General features: G+C 46.2%; 1 protein-coding gene across 2 annotated transcripts in view; it reads left to right on the top strand.

Moving 5' to 3' along the window:
• The window catches only part of flt1 (fms related receptor tyrosine kinase 1), a 274,841-nt gene that overhangs the window by 258,244 nt on the left and 2,659 nt on the right, over nt 1-13,938 (top strand). The gene's annotated exons all lie outside the window — the stretch shown is intronic.

Genomic DNA, 13,938 nt, shown 5'->3' with positions numbered 1-13,938 from the left:
GGGGCTCCTGAACTATTTTGGTAACTTTCTTCTCAAATTTTTGAGCACGCTGTTAGAGCCGCTACATGTGCTCCTACGCAAAGGTCGCGAATGAGTCTGGGGGGATAGCCAGGAAAGGGCTTTTGATAAAGCACGCAATTTGTTATGCTCCAACAAACTGTTAACGTTATATGACCCGTGTAAGAAACTTGTTTTAACGTGCGATGCGTCATCTTATGGGGTCGGGTGTGTGTTGCAGCATGTGAATGCCAATGGTCAGTTACAGCCGGTAGCTTATGCCTCCAGAAGTCTGTCCCAGGCAGAAAGGGGCTACGGGATGGTAGAAAAGGAAGCGCTAGCATGTGTATATGCAGTAAAAAAAAAATGCACCAGTACCTGTTTGGCAGGAAATTTGAGCTGGAGACAAATCACAAACCCCTAACGTGCCTACTGGCCAACAATAAGACCATAAATGCGAATACATCGGCCCACATACATAGATGGGCACTCATGTTAGCCGCCTATGACTACACAATTCGGCACAGATCGGGCACTGAAAACTGCACCGATGCACTCAGCAGGCTCCCACTAGCCACCACTGAGGGGGCAACTGAGCATGCTGCTGAGATGGTCATGGCTATAGAAGCTTTCGAAAGTGAAGGTTCACCTGAAACAACCCGTCAGATTAAAGTCTGGACAAATAAAGACCCACTACTCTCTTCAGTTAAGAAATGTGTCCTGAATGGGGACTGGGCAGCCACGTACAGGGCATACCCTGAGGAATTTAAACCGTTTCATAGGTGCAAGGATGAACTCTTGATTCAGGCCGACTGCCTACTGTGGGGAAACCGAGTAGTCATGCCCCAGAGGGGCAGAGAGATGTTTATCAGAGAACTTCACAATGAGCACCCGGGCACTGTCATGATGAAGGCAATTGCCAGGTCACACGTTTGGTGGCCAGGAATAGATGCAGACCTGGAACTTTGTGTTCGCAGGTGCAACACGTGTGCTCAGCTGGGCAACGCATCCAGGGAAGCCCCCCTTAGTCCCTGATCCTGGCCCGCCAAGCCATGGTCACGCATCCATGTGGACTACGCAGGTCCTTTCATGGGAAAAATGTTTTTGGTTGTAGTAGACGCCTACTCCAAATGGATTGACTGTGCCATTTTAAATTCAAGCACATCCTCTGCCACGGTAGAAAGTCTACGGCCAGTGTTCGCCGCCCATGGTCTATCGGATGTCTTGGTCACCGACAATGGCCCATGCTTCACAAGCACTGAATTCCAGGACTTCATGGCAGGCAATGGAATCAACCATGTCAGAACGGCACCGTTCAAGCCGGCCTCAAACGGCCAGGCGGAACATGCAGTGCAGATAATGAAACAGGGGATGCTCAGAATCCAAGGGGGTTCCCTACAAAGCTGCTTATCACGCCTCCTGTTGGCCAATAGATTCCGACCACACTCGCTCACAGGGGTTCCACCCGTAGAGCTGCTAATGAAAAGAACGCTCAAAACCAGGTTATCCCTTATACACCCCACCATGAAAGAAATTGTTGAGAGCAGGTGTCAGTCACAATGTGACTATCATGACAGGAATGCGAGGGCACGATGTATTGATGTCAATTACCCTGTTTTTGTCCTTAATTACGCTGCAGGGCCCAAATGGCTTGCAGGCACTGTGATTGCCAAAGAGGGGAATAGAGTTTTGGTAGTTAAACTTACCAATGAACAAATCTGCCGCAAACATGTGGATCAAACTAAAAGGAGGTTCAGCAACCCCATAGAAGAAGCAGAGGAAGAATACGACATAGAGTTTACTCCACCACAGGTGACCGAACACCGGAACCAAGTGGAGGAGAGCCCAGTCACTGTGGGCAGTCCGGACAGGCCTGAGACACTGCAAACAGCAGACACAAAGGCCAACGCCCAACAACCGGAGCCCCAACTCAGGTGCTCCACAAGGGAGCATAAACCACCAGAGAGACTTAACCTGTGATCCCAATAAAACTTTGGGGGGGGGTGTCATGTATTCAACTGTCATTGTAACCCATGTATAAACTGACCTAAGTTGTACACCGTGAGAATACTGACCACTAGGTGGTGAACTTGTGGGGGACACTCCTAACCTGGACTTTCAGTATAAAAGGGGAAGCTCCACCCACCTTCTGCACTTCAGTGCTGGCTAATAAAGATTACTGGTCACAGAGTGACCTTCTCTCAAGTATGGGACACATGTGCATTTATACTGTATAGTAAGGATATATCATTGGCAACGAGAAACTGGGATTTAAACCACGTGAGCATGGCCACTAGCAGCACAGGCGAGAGGTACTGTGTTGGTGATGATTGGGACGATTTTATTGAGAGACGACAGCAAAGTTTTGTCACTAAGGAATGGCTGGGACAGGATTCGGCCGACAAATGCAGAGCTCATCTCCTGACGGTTTGTGGATCCAGGACGTACTCCCTGTTGAAGGACCTTCTAGCGCCAGAGAAGCCAGCGGACAAGACTTTTGAAGAGCTCAGTAAGTTGATCGGGGTACACTTTAAATCGGCGAGCAGCATGCACATGGCGAGACACCGATTTTACATGCACCGGCGGCGAGAATGGCAAAGCGTTCCAGACTTCATGGCAGACCTCCGGTGACTGGCGAACTTATGTAAGTTCCCAGATGCATGCAGAGCGGAGATGTTGAGAGACTTTTTTTATTGAGGGCATCGGGCACGCTGGGGTTTTCAGGAAACTGATTGAGACCAAAGACTTGACCCTGGAAACGGCAGCTTTGATGGCCCAGACATTTATCTCAGGGGAGGAAGAGACCAGAATGATGTTTGACAAAAATCTTGGTTTAAATGCAGCAAATGGACAGGGAGACAACATTGTTAACGTGGCACACAGTTCTCTAGGCAGACAGGGGCAATTGGACATGCCCCAGCATGTAGTCAAACCCAAAGATGGTATTCAACAGAGACAATGGTTAGCTAAACGGCAATTCATGCCATCGCAAGGGACAATACGGCCAGTAATGGGGCCATCAACACCTGTCAATGGTGCACTTAAGGACAGTTACAGAGACAGTCAGAGACGATTGACTGGTAAAAGAAAATAGGTGCAGGAGTAGGCCATTCGGCCCTTCGAGCCTGCACCGCCATTCAATGAGTTCATGGCTGAACATGCAACTTCAGTACCCCATTCCTGCTTTCGCGCCATACCCCTTGATCCCCCTAGTAGTAAGGACTACATCTAACTCCTTCTTGAATATATTTAGTGAATTGGCCTCAACAACTTTTTGTGGTAGAGAATTCCACAGGTTCACCACTCTCTGGGAGAAGAAGTTTCTCCTCATCTCTGTCCTAAATGGCTTACCCCTTATCCTTAGACTGTGACCCCTGGTTCTGGACTACCCCAACATTGGGAACATTCTTCCTGCATCTAACCTGTCTAAACCCATCAGAATTTTAAACGTTTCTATGAGGTCCCCTCTCATTCTTCTGAACTCCAGTGAATACAAGCCCAGTTGATCCAGTCTTTCTTGATATGTCAGTCCCGCCATCCCGGGAATCAGTCTGGTGAACCTTCGCTGCACTCCCTCAATAGCAAGAATGTCCTTCCTCAAGTTAGGAGACCAAATCTGTACACAATACTCCAGGTGTGGCCTCACCAAGGCCCTGTACAACTGTAGTAACACCTCCTTGCCACTGTACTCAAATCCCCTCACTATGTAGGCCAACATGCCATTTGCTTTCTTAACCGCCTGCTGTACCTGCATGCCAACCTTCAATGACTGATGTACCATGACACCCAGGTCTCGTTGCACCTCCCCTTTTCCTAATCTGTCACCATTCAGATAATAGTCTGCCTCTCTGTTTTTACCACCGAAGTGGATAACCTCACGTTTATCCACATTATACTTCATCTGCCATGCATTTGCCCACTCACCTAACCTATCCAAGTTACTCTGCAGCCTCATAGCATCCTCCTCGCAGCTCACACTGCCACCCAACTTAGTGTCATCCGCAAATTTGGAGATACTACATTTAATCCCCTCATCTAAATCATTAATGTACAATGTAAACAGCTGGGGCCCCAGCACAGAACCTTGCGGTACCCCACTAGTCACTGCCTGCCATTCTGAAAAGTACCCATTTACTCCTACTCTTTGCTTCCTGTCTGACAACCAGTTCTCAATCCACATCAGCACACTACCCCCAATCCCATGTGCTTTAACTTTGCACATTAATCTCTTGTGTGGGACCTTGTCGAAAGCCTTCTGAAAGTCCAAATACACCACATCAACTGGTTCTCCCTTGTCCACTCTACTGGAAACATCCTCAAAAAATTCCAGAAGATTTGTCAAGCATGATTTCCCTTTCACAAATCCATGCTGACTTGTACCTATCATGTCACCTCTTTCCAAATGTGCTGCTATGACATCCTTAATAATTGATTCCATCATTTTACCCACTAGCGATGTCAGGCTGACCGGTCTATAATTCCCTGTTTTCTCTCTCCTTTTTTAAAAAGTGGGGTTACATTGGCTACCCTCCACTCCATAGGAACTGATCCAGAGTCTATGGAATGTTGGAAAATGACTGTCAATGCATCCACTATTTCCAAGGCCACCTCCTTAAGTACTCTGGGATGCAGTCCATCAGGCCCTGGGGATTTATCGGCCTTCAATCCCATCAATTTCCCCAACACAATTTCCTGACTAATAAGTATTTCCCTTAGTTCCTCCTTCTTACTCGACCCTCTGACCCCTTTTATATCCGGAAGGTTGTTTGTGTCCTCCTTAGTGAATACCGAATCAAAGTACTTGTTCAATTGATCTGCCATTTCTTTGTTCTCCGTTATGACTCCCCCTGATTCTGACGGCAGGGGACCTATGTTTGTCTTTACTAACCTTTTTCTCTTTACATATCTATAGAAACTTTTGCAGTCCATCTTAATTTTCCCTGCAAGCTTCCTCTCATACTCTATTTTCTCTGCCCTAATCAAACCCTTTGTCCTCCTCTGCTGAGTTCTAAATTTCTCCCAGTCCCCGGGTTCACTGCTATTTCTGGCCAATTTGTGTGCCACTTCCTTGGCTTTAATACTATCCCTGATTTCCTTTGGTAGCCACGGTTGAGCCACCTTCCCTTTTTTATTTTTATGCCAGACAGGAATGTACAATTGTTGTAGTTCATCCATGCGGTCTCTAAATGTCTGCCATTACCCATCCACAGTCAACCCCTTAAGTATCATTCGCCAATCTATCCTAGCCAATTCACACCTCATACCTTCAAAGTTACCCTTCTTTAAGTTCTGGACCATGGTCTCTGAATTAGCTGCTTCATTCTCCATCCTAATGTAGAATTCCACCATATTATGGTCACTCTGCCCCAAGGGGCCTCGCACAACGAGATTAATTAATTAATCCTCTCTCATTACACAACACCCAGTTTAAGATGGCCTCCCCGCTAGTTGGTTCCTCGACATATTGGTCTAGAAAACCATCCCTTATGCACTCTAGGAAATCCTCCTCCACCGTATTGCTTCCAGTTTGGTTAGCCCAATCTATATGCATATTAAAGTCACCCATGATAACTGCTGCACCTTTATTGCATGCACCCCTAATTTCTTGTTTGATGCCCTCCCCAACATCACTACTACTGTTTGGAGATCTGTACACAACTCCCACTAACGTTTTTTGCCCTTTGGTGTTCTGCAGCTCGACCCATATAGATTCCACATCATCCAAGCTAATATCCTTCCTAACTATTGCATTAATCTCCTCTTTAACCAGCAATGCTACCCCACCTCCTTTTCCTTTTATTCTATCCTTCCTGAATGTTGAATACCCATGAATGTTGAGTTCCCAGCCCTGATCATCCTGGAGCCACGTCTCTGTAATCCCAATCACATCATATCTGTTAACATCTATTTGCACAGTTAATTCATCCACCTTATTATGGATACTCCTTGCATTAAGACACAAAGCCTTCAGGCTTGTTTTTTTAACATCCTTTGTCCTTTTAGAATTATGATGTAGTGTGGCCCTTTTTGTTTCTTGCCTTTGTTTACTTGGCCTTCCACTATTGCTTTTTACCTTTCTACCATCTGTTTGACTCCATATTACTTCGCCCTATTTCGCTGCATAGGTTCCCATCCCCCTGCCATATTAGTTTAAACACTCCCGAACTGCATTAGCAAATGTTACCCCTTGGACATCAGTTCCAGTCCTGCCCAAGTGCAGACTGTCCCTTTTGTACAGGTCCCACTTCCCCCAGAACTGGTTCCAATGTCCCAGGAATTTGAATCCCTCCCTCTTGCACCACTGCTCAAGCCACGTATTTATTCCAACTATCCTGCTCCCTCTACTCTGATTAGCACATGGCACTGGTAGCTCCCTAAATTCAGCTTGTAGGACCTCTTCCCGCTTCTTACCTATATCGTTGGTACCTACATGTACCACGACAACTGGCTGTTCACCCTCCCTCTCCAGAATGCTCTGCAGCCGCTCTGAGACATCCTTGACCCTTGCACCAGGGAGGCAACATACCATCCTGGAGTCTCGGTTGCGGCCGCAGAAACTCCTATCTATTTCCCTTACAATAGAGTCCCCTATCACTATAGCTCTCCCACTCTTTTTCCCACCCTTCTGTGCAGCAGAGCCACCCACGGTGCCATGAACCTGGCTGCTGGTGCCTTGCCCTGGTAAATCATCTCCCCCAACAGTATCCAAAACCGTATATCTGTTTTGGAGGGAGATGACTGCAGGGGACTCCTGCACTACCTTCCTGCTCTTGCCTTGCCTCTTGGTCACCCATTCACTATCTCTCCTAACCCTTACCTGTGGTGTGACCAACTCACTAAATGTGCTATCCACAACATTCTCAGCATCGCGCATGCCCCAGAGTGAGTCCATCCGCAGCTCCAGTGCCATCATGCGGTCTGTCAGGAGCTGCAGCTGGACACACTTCCCGCACACATAGAAGTCAGGGACACTGGAAGCATCCCTGACTTCCCACATAGCACAGGAGGAACATGACACGGGTCCGAGCTCGACTGCCATGACTTAACCCTTAAATTAATTTACTTATTAAAATTTACTTAAACACCAAACAGCTACTTAGTAGTTCACTGCCAATTAAACCAATCTAAAAGTCAGTCTAAAAGAGTGTTATACTTACCAGTCGAACAGCCAACCATTTGCCAGCTTGGCTGTGACGTCACCTCTTGATTTCGCACCCCTCTATCTTTGGCTGCAACTGGTTGGGCTGGTCTCTGGGCCTCCGTCTCCTATTCTCGCACTCCTTGTCAGCTGCTCTAGTGTCAGCACTGGTAGGAAAAACAAGACAAAACAGCACCTGCCACCCCCGCTTGCCCGAACTCACCCACTTACCAAACTCACAAATGCCACTCTAATGGACCTTTTGTTTCCAACAACGGCTCATGTTGGAGGTGTGGAGGCAAACACACAGCCAGAGCTTGCAGGTAACAGCAATATACCTGCATAAACTGCAACGTCAGCAGTCACTTGGCGCGTATGTGCAGGAACCCTGCAGCCAGATTGATGTATGAGGAAGACAGGCCCGATGTAAGCCCTACAAGGCCAAATGGACACTGGGGGAAATCACTGGAAGCTGAAGTTCAGCGAGTTCATGTGGAGCAGATATACAGTTCATACACCAGGACACCACCGATAATGATGAAAGTGCTCCTCAATGGCATTCCAGTATCAATGGAGTTAGACACGGGGGCCAGCCAGTCCCTGATGAGTATCAAACAGTTCAACAAGTTTGTGGACGTCCAAGGCCAGGAGGCCAAAATTAGTGCTGATTGACGCACAGCTACGGACATATACAAAGGAGATCATTCCGGTGCTAGGCAGCGCCATGGTAGTCGTGACCCACAAAGATCCGGAGAACAGGTTGCCACTCTGGATTGTCCCGGTGGACAGTCCCGCACTGCTGGGGAGGAGTAGGCTTGCTGTCATGAACTGGAAATGGGGCGATGTCAATGCAATTTCTTCTGTGGAGCACGTATCATGCTCACAGGTCCTGGACAAATTTGACTCACTATTTCAACCCGGCATTAGCACTTTCATGGGGACCAAGGTAGTGATTCACATCAACCCGGATGCCAGGCTAGTACACCACAAGGCCAGAGCGGTGCCATACATGATACGAGAAAAGATAGAATGCGAATTGGACCGCCTGCTGAGGGAAGGCATCATCTCACCAGTCGGATTCAGTGACTGGGCGAACCCGATTGTGCTGGTGCTCAAGGCGGATGGGTTGGTCAGGATATGTGGTGATTACAAGACCACCATCAATCGGGTGTCACTCCAAGACCAGTACCCGCTAGTGAGAGTGGAGGACCTCTTTGCGACGCTATCCGGTGGCAAACTTTTTTCAAAATTGGACCTGACCTCAGCTTACATGACCCAGGAGCTGGCGAGTGAGTCGAAGAAGCTGACCGCCATCATGACACACAAGTGGTTGTTTGAGTACAACATATGTCCGTTCCGGATTCGCTCAGCCGCCGCAATCTTTCAACGAAACCTGGAAAGTCTCCTCAAGTCGATTCCAAGGATGGTGGTTTTTCAAGATGACATCCTCATCACGGGTTGCGACACTGAAGAACACCTTCACAACCTGGAGGAGGTGCTACGCAGACTGGACCGGGCAAGTCTGCAACTGAAAAAGGCGAATTGCATCTTCCTAGCTCCAGAGGTAGAATTCCTGGGGATGACGGTAGCAGCAGACGGGATCAGACCTACTGTGTCCAAAACTAAGCGATCCAGAGAGCACCCAGACCCTGTAACACGATGGAGCTGCGTTTGTTTCTGGTGCTCCTGAACTATTTTGGTAACTTTCTTCCCAAATTGAGCATGCTGTTAGAGCTGCTACATGTGCTCCTACGCAAAGGTCGCGAATGGGTCTGGGGGGACAGCCAGGAAAGGGCTTTTGATAGAGCACGCAATTTGTTATGCTCCAACAATCTATTAACGCTATATGACCCATGTAAGAAACTTGTTTTAACTTGCGATACGTTGTACTATGGGGTCGGGTGTGCGTTGCAGCATGTGAATGCCAATGGTCAGTTACAGCCGGTAGCTTATGCCTCCAGAAGTCTGTCCCAGGCAGATAGGGGCTACGGGATGGTAGAAAAGGAGGCGCTAGCATGTGTATATGCAGTAAAAAAAATGCACCAGTACCTGTTTGGCAGGAAATTTGAGCTGGAGACAGAATCACAAACCCCTAACGTCCCTTTTGGCTGACAACAAGGCCATAAATGCAAATGTGTCGGCCTGCATACACAGGTGGGCACTCACGTTAGCCGCCTATGACTATACAATTCGGCACAGACCAGGCACTGAAAACTGCGCCGATGCACTCAGCAGGCTCCCACTAGACACCACCGAGGGGGCAACTGAGCATGCTGCTGAGATGGTCATGGCTGTGGAAGCTTTCGAAAGCGAAGGCCCACCCGTGACAGCCCGTCAGATCAAAGTCTGGACAAATAGAGACCCGCTACTGTCTTTAGTCAAGAAATGTGTCCTGAATGGGGACTGGGCAGCCATGTATGGGGCATGCCCTGAGGAATTCAAAGCATTTCACAGGCATGAACTCTCGATTCAGGCCGATTGCCCACTATGGGGAAACCGAGTAGTCATGCCCCAGATGGGCAGAGAGGTGGAGGAAGAGCATCCGGGAGGGCGTTGAGCACCTCAAGTCTCATCGCCGAGAGCATGTAGAAAGCAAGCGCAGGCAGCAAGCGCAGGCAGCGGAAGGAGCGTGCGGCGAACCAGACTCCCCACCTATCCTTTCCTTCAACGACTGTCTGTCCCACCTGTGATAGAGATTGTAATTCCCGTATTGGACTGTTCAGTATCCTGAGAACTCACTTTTAGAGTGGAAGCAAGTCTTACTCGATTTCGAGGGACTGCCTATGATGATGAAGATGATGACATGACACCAGTTATAGAATTCATCCCTTTACAGTGGGAGAGCATCAGGATTATCCCATAGCTGATTGAGACCATCCAAGAGATACAAAAGAATCTGTCCAGCCAGACTCACATGAGCATATTATAAGTTACTGAGACCACTTTATAGAGGATATTGTAGGACCCAATTAGGGTTAAGAGATGTGAATTGTTGAATATCCTTACTCTTTCACCATTCAACAATGCACACGCAAAGCATGGATCCAGCATAGATTTGAGTCTCAGTTGACAATAATGGAAAAGATAATTACAGAGTGCCACACCTTCTAAGTTTCTGTAGAGAAGCCTAAAGCCTGGCCACTTGTCATTCCTTGAGTTGATTATATTTTCAGTAAGTTAGATATCAGTGGTAGCACTCTTACCTCTGAGTCAGAAGGTGTAGGTTCAAATCTCATTCCAGAAACTTGAGCACATAATCTACACTGGCTCTTCAGTCCAGTACTGAATAGCAATAGCATCTAATTGCTATTTGTGAGAGCTATCTGTGTGCAAATTGGCTGCTGTGTTTCTCTACATTATAACAGTGACTACACTTCAAAAATACTTAATTGGCCATGAAGAGCTTTGGTACATTCGGAGGTCATGATGGGCATTGAATAAATGTAATTTTGTTCTTTTCTGATTTTGATATTTGAATAAGGACCATTGATAGAGCTCCTATTCCAATGTGGACAGGAATCTGCTCTTTAAAAACAGCTTTATTTTTTTAAAGATCTGTCCAATCCTTAATGGGCAGAGCTTTGATCTCAGTTCTGAAAGGTTTTAAATGCACACATTGATTTTTAGTACTCTGTAGGAATGAGGAATTGAACAATATTCAGGCATACCTTGAAACAAAAAGTTACCTTATAATGAATCAAATCACCTTAAGCCACTATTCTCTGAATCCACTAATCTGAATTTACCTTATTCCATTATGATTTAAAAAAACACAACATTCCCCTGACCAGAGCTTTACATGTCAGGTGCTCTGGCACCATGCCCTGTGGAATGACCCTGGTCTAGCAATGTTCTGTCAACCAGAGGTAAATAAAAAGGCTTGGTGATCAAAGCTGATCTGTCAATCACAACCAGGATCATAGTAAAATTGAATGGTGTTACCGATGACCCTGGAGTTGAACCATGTTCTTGTGAAGGCTCATTGTGAACACATGTTTCATCCCTGGAATAGCTAAGAAAAAAATGGTGTTGCCGCTTTAAATTAAGATAAAGGCTCCATTTCGGGCAAAAGACCTGGACAATTATGATGGTGCCAAAACATATGGAGAAGATAGACCACATCTGCAGCATCAGTTTAAGCTCCCACATTCTTGCCACAATAGAATGCCCCAAATTTGAAACTAACGAGCCTGAAAACCTAAAGCACTCGGATCCAACTTGGAGGCTCTAGAACGAGGCTTACAATTTAACCAATAGGGATACTGATAACTCATAAGCCTGGTAAATATTTACAGCATGGACAAAATGTAGATATGATAACTTCAAGAATCAAACTTACTCAAATCCTTATGAACAGGCTTTTCAGCATTCTGTTCTCTTTCCTCCAAACTTGCTGAGGCTATTCATTTCAGAGGCAGCTGTCACAAAGAATTATAGAATCATAGAATAGTACAGCACAGAAGGAGGCCATTCAGCCCATCGAGTCTGCGCTAGCTTTTTCAAAGGGTAATCCAGTTAGTCCCACTCCTCCGCTCTTTCCCCATATCCCTGTAATTTTTTTACCCTTCAAGTATTTATCCAATTCCCTTTTGAAGGCTACTACTGAACCTGTATCCACCACCCTATCAGGCAGCGCATTCCAAATCCTAAGCTCTCGTTGCGTAAAAAAGTTTTTCCTCATGTCACCTCTGGTTCTTTTGCCAATCACTAAATCTGTGCCCTCTCATTATCGACCCTTCAGCCATTGGAAACAGTTTATTTTTATTTACTCGTGATTTTAAACACCTCTATCAAATCTCCTCTTAGCCTTCTCTGCTACAAGGAGAACAACCCCAGCTTCTCTAGTTTATCCACATAACTGTATTCCCTCATCCCTGGAACCATTCTGGTTCTGCTAATGTGGTACCTTTGTTTAAGAAGGAAAAAAGGGATAAACCGAGTAATTACAGGCCAGTCAGCCTAACCTCGGTGGTGGGAAAATTATTGGAAAAAATAATGAAGGACAGGATAAATCTTCATTTAGAAAAACACTGATTAATCAAGGACAGTCAGCACGGATTTGTTAAGGGAAGGTCGTGTCTGACTAACTTAATTGAATTTTTTAAGGCGGTAACAAGGAGGGTCGATGAGGGCATGTGTGTACGATGTAGTGTATATGGATTTCAGCAAGGCTTTTGATAAGGTCCCACATGGCACACAAAAGTAAAACCCCATGGAATCCAGGACAAAGTGGCAAGTTGGATCCAAAATTGGCTCAAAGGCAGGAAGCAAAGGGTAATGGTTGATGGGTGCTTTTGTGACTGGAAGAATGTATCCAGTGGGGTTCCACAGGGTTCAGTACTAGGCCCCTTGCTTTTAGTGGTATACATCAATGATCTAGACTTGAATATAGAAGTATGATTAAGAAGTTTGCAGATGATACTAAAATCGGCTGTGTGGTTGATAATGAAGAAGAAAGCTATAGACTGCGGGAAGATATCAATCAACTGGTCAGGTGGGCATAACAGTGGCAAATGGAATTTAATCCGGAGAACTGTGAGCCAATGCATTTGAGGACGGCTAACAAGGAAAACGAATACACATTAAATGGTGGGACACTGAGAAGTGTAGAGGAACAAAGGGACCTTGGAGTGCATGTCCACAGATCCCTGCAGATAGCAGGTCAGGTAGATAAGGTGGTTAAGAAGGCATACGGAATGCTTGCCTTTATTAGCCGAGGCAGAGAATACAAGAGCAGGGGAGCAGCAATATAAAATACTAGTTAGGCCACAGCTAGAGTACTGCATGCAGTTCTGATCATCGCATTACAGGAAGGATGTGATTGTACTGGAGAGCGTACGGAGGAGATTTACGAGGATGTTGCCGGGAGTGAAGAATCTTAGCTATGAGGACAGATTGGAAAGGCTGGGTTTGTTTTCCCTGGGACAGAGGAGGCTGAGGGGAGACCTCATTGAGGTGTATACAATTATGAGGGGCCTAGATATAGAGGACAGAGAAGGCCTATTTCCCTCAACAACCAGGTGGCATACATTTAAAGTAATTGGTAGAAGGTTTAGAGGGGATTTGAGGGGTCATTTCTTCACCCAAAGGGTGGTGGGGGTCTGGAACTCATTGCCTGAAAGGCTGGTAGAGGCAGAAACCCACACCACTTTGAAAAAGTACTTGGATGTGCACTTGAAGTGCTGTAACCTGCAGGGTTACGGACCTAGAGCTGGAAAGTGGGATTAGGCTGGATAGTCTCATGTTGGCCGGCACGGACACGATGGGCTGAAATGGCCTCCTTCCGTGTTGTAAATATCTGTGATTCTATGATTCTGGTAAATCTTATCTGTACCCTTTACAAAGCCTTCATGTCCTTCCTAAAGTGTGATGCCCCGAATTGGCCACAATACTCCAGCTGGGGCCGAAGTAGTGTTTTATATAGGTTTAGCATAACTTCCTGGCTTTTGCACTCTATGCCTCTATTTATAAAGTCCAGGATATAGAGGAATATAACCAGCGCAGAACAGGCCAAAAAAAGCCAAAGGATTTCTACACTACTTATCTTAATATTAGTAGCAAGGTAATAGGCAGAGTACCAGATTCTGGAAGCATCCACTGAATCTTTAAATATAACTGGGAGTTGGAAGTATCTGTAAGCATTCACAAAAGAAATGATTGAGTTATAATAGGAAACATAGCATCAAGACTATTATTAACTTGAATAAGAATCTCGTAAGTGAAGTAACTTTGTAATCTACATATATGAAATCTACAGAGAATACATGGAATGTATCGGTATTTGCAGCTGATGAGGGCATTGT

This window comes from Pristiophorus japonicus, chromosome 10 (genome assembly GCF_044704955.1).
Source record: "Pristiophorus japonicus isolate sPriJap1 chromosome 10, sPriJap1.hap1, whole genome shotgun sequence".
In the NCBI taxonomy this organism is placed as follows: domain Eukaryota; kingdom Metazoa; phylum Chordata; class Chondrichthyes; family Pristiophoridae; genus Pristiophorus; species Pristiophorus japonicus.
Note: the sequence above shows the minus strand (reverse complement) of the source record. Positions and strands in the feature narration are given on the sequence as shown.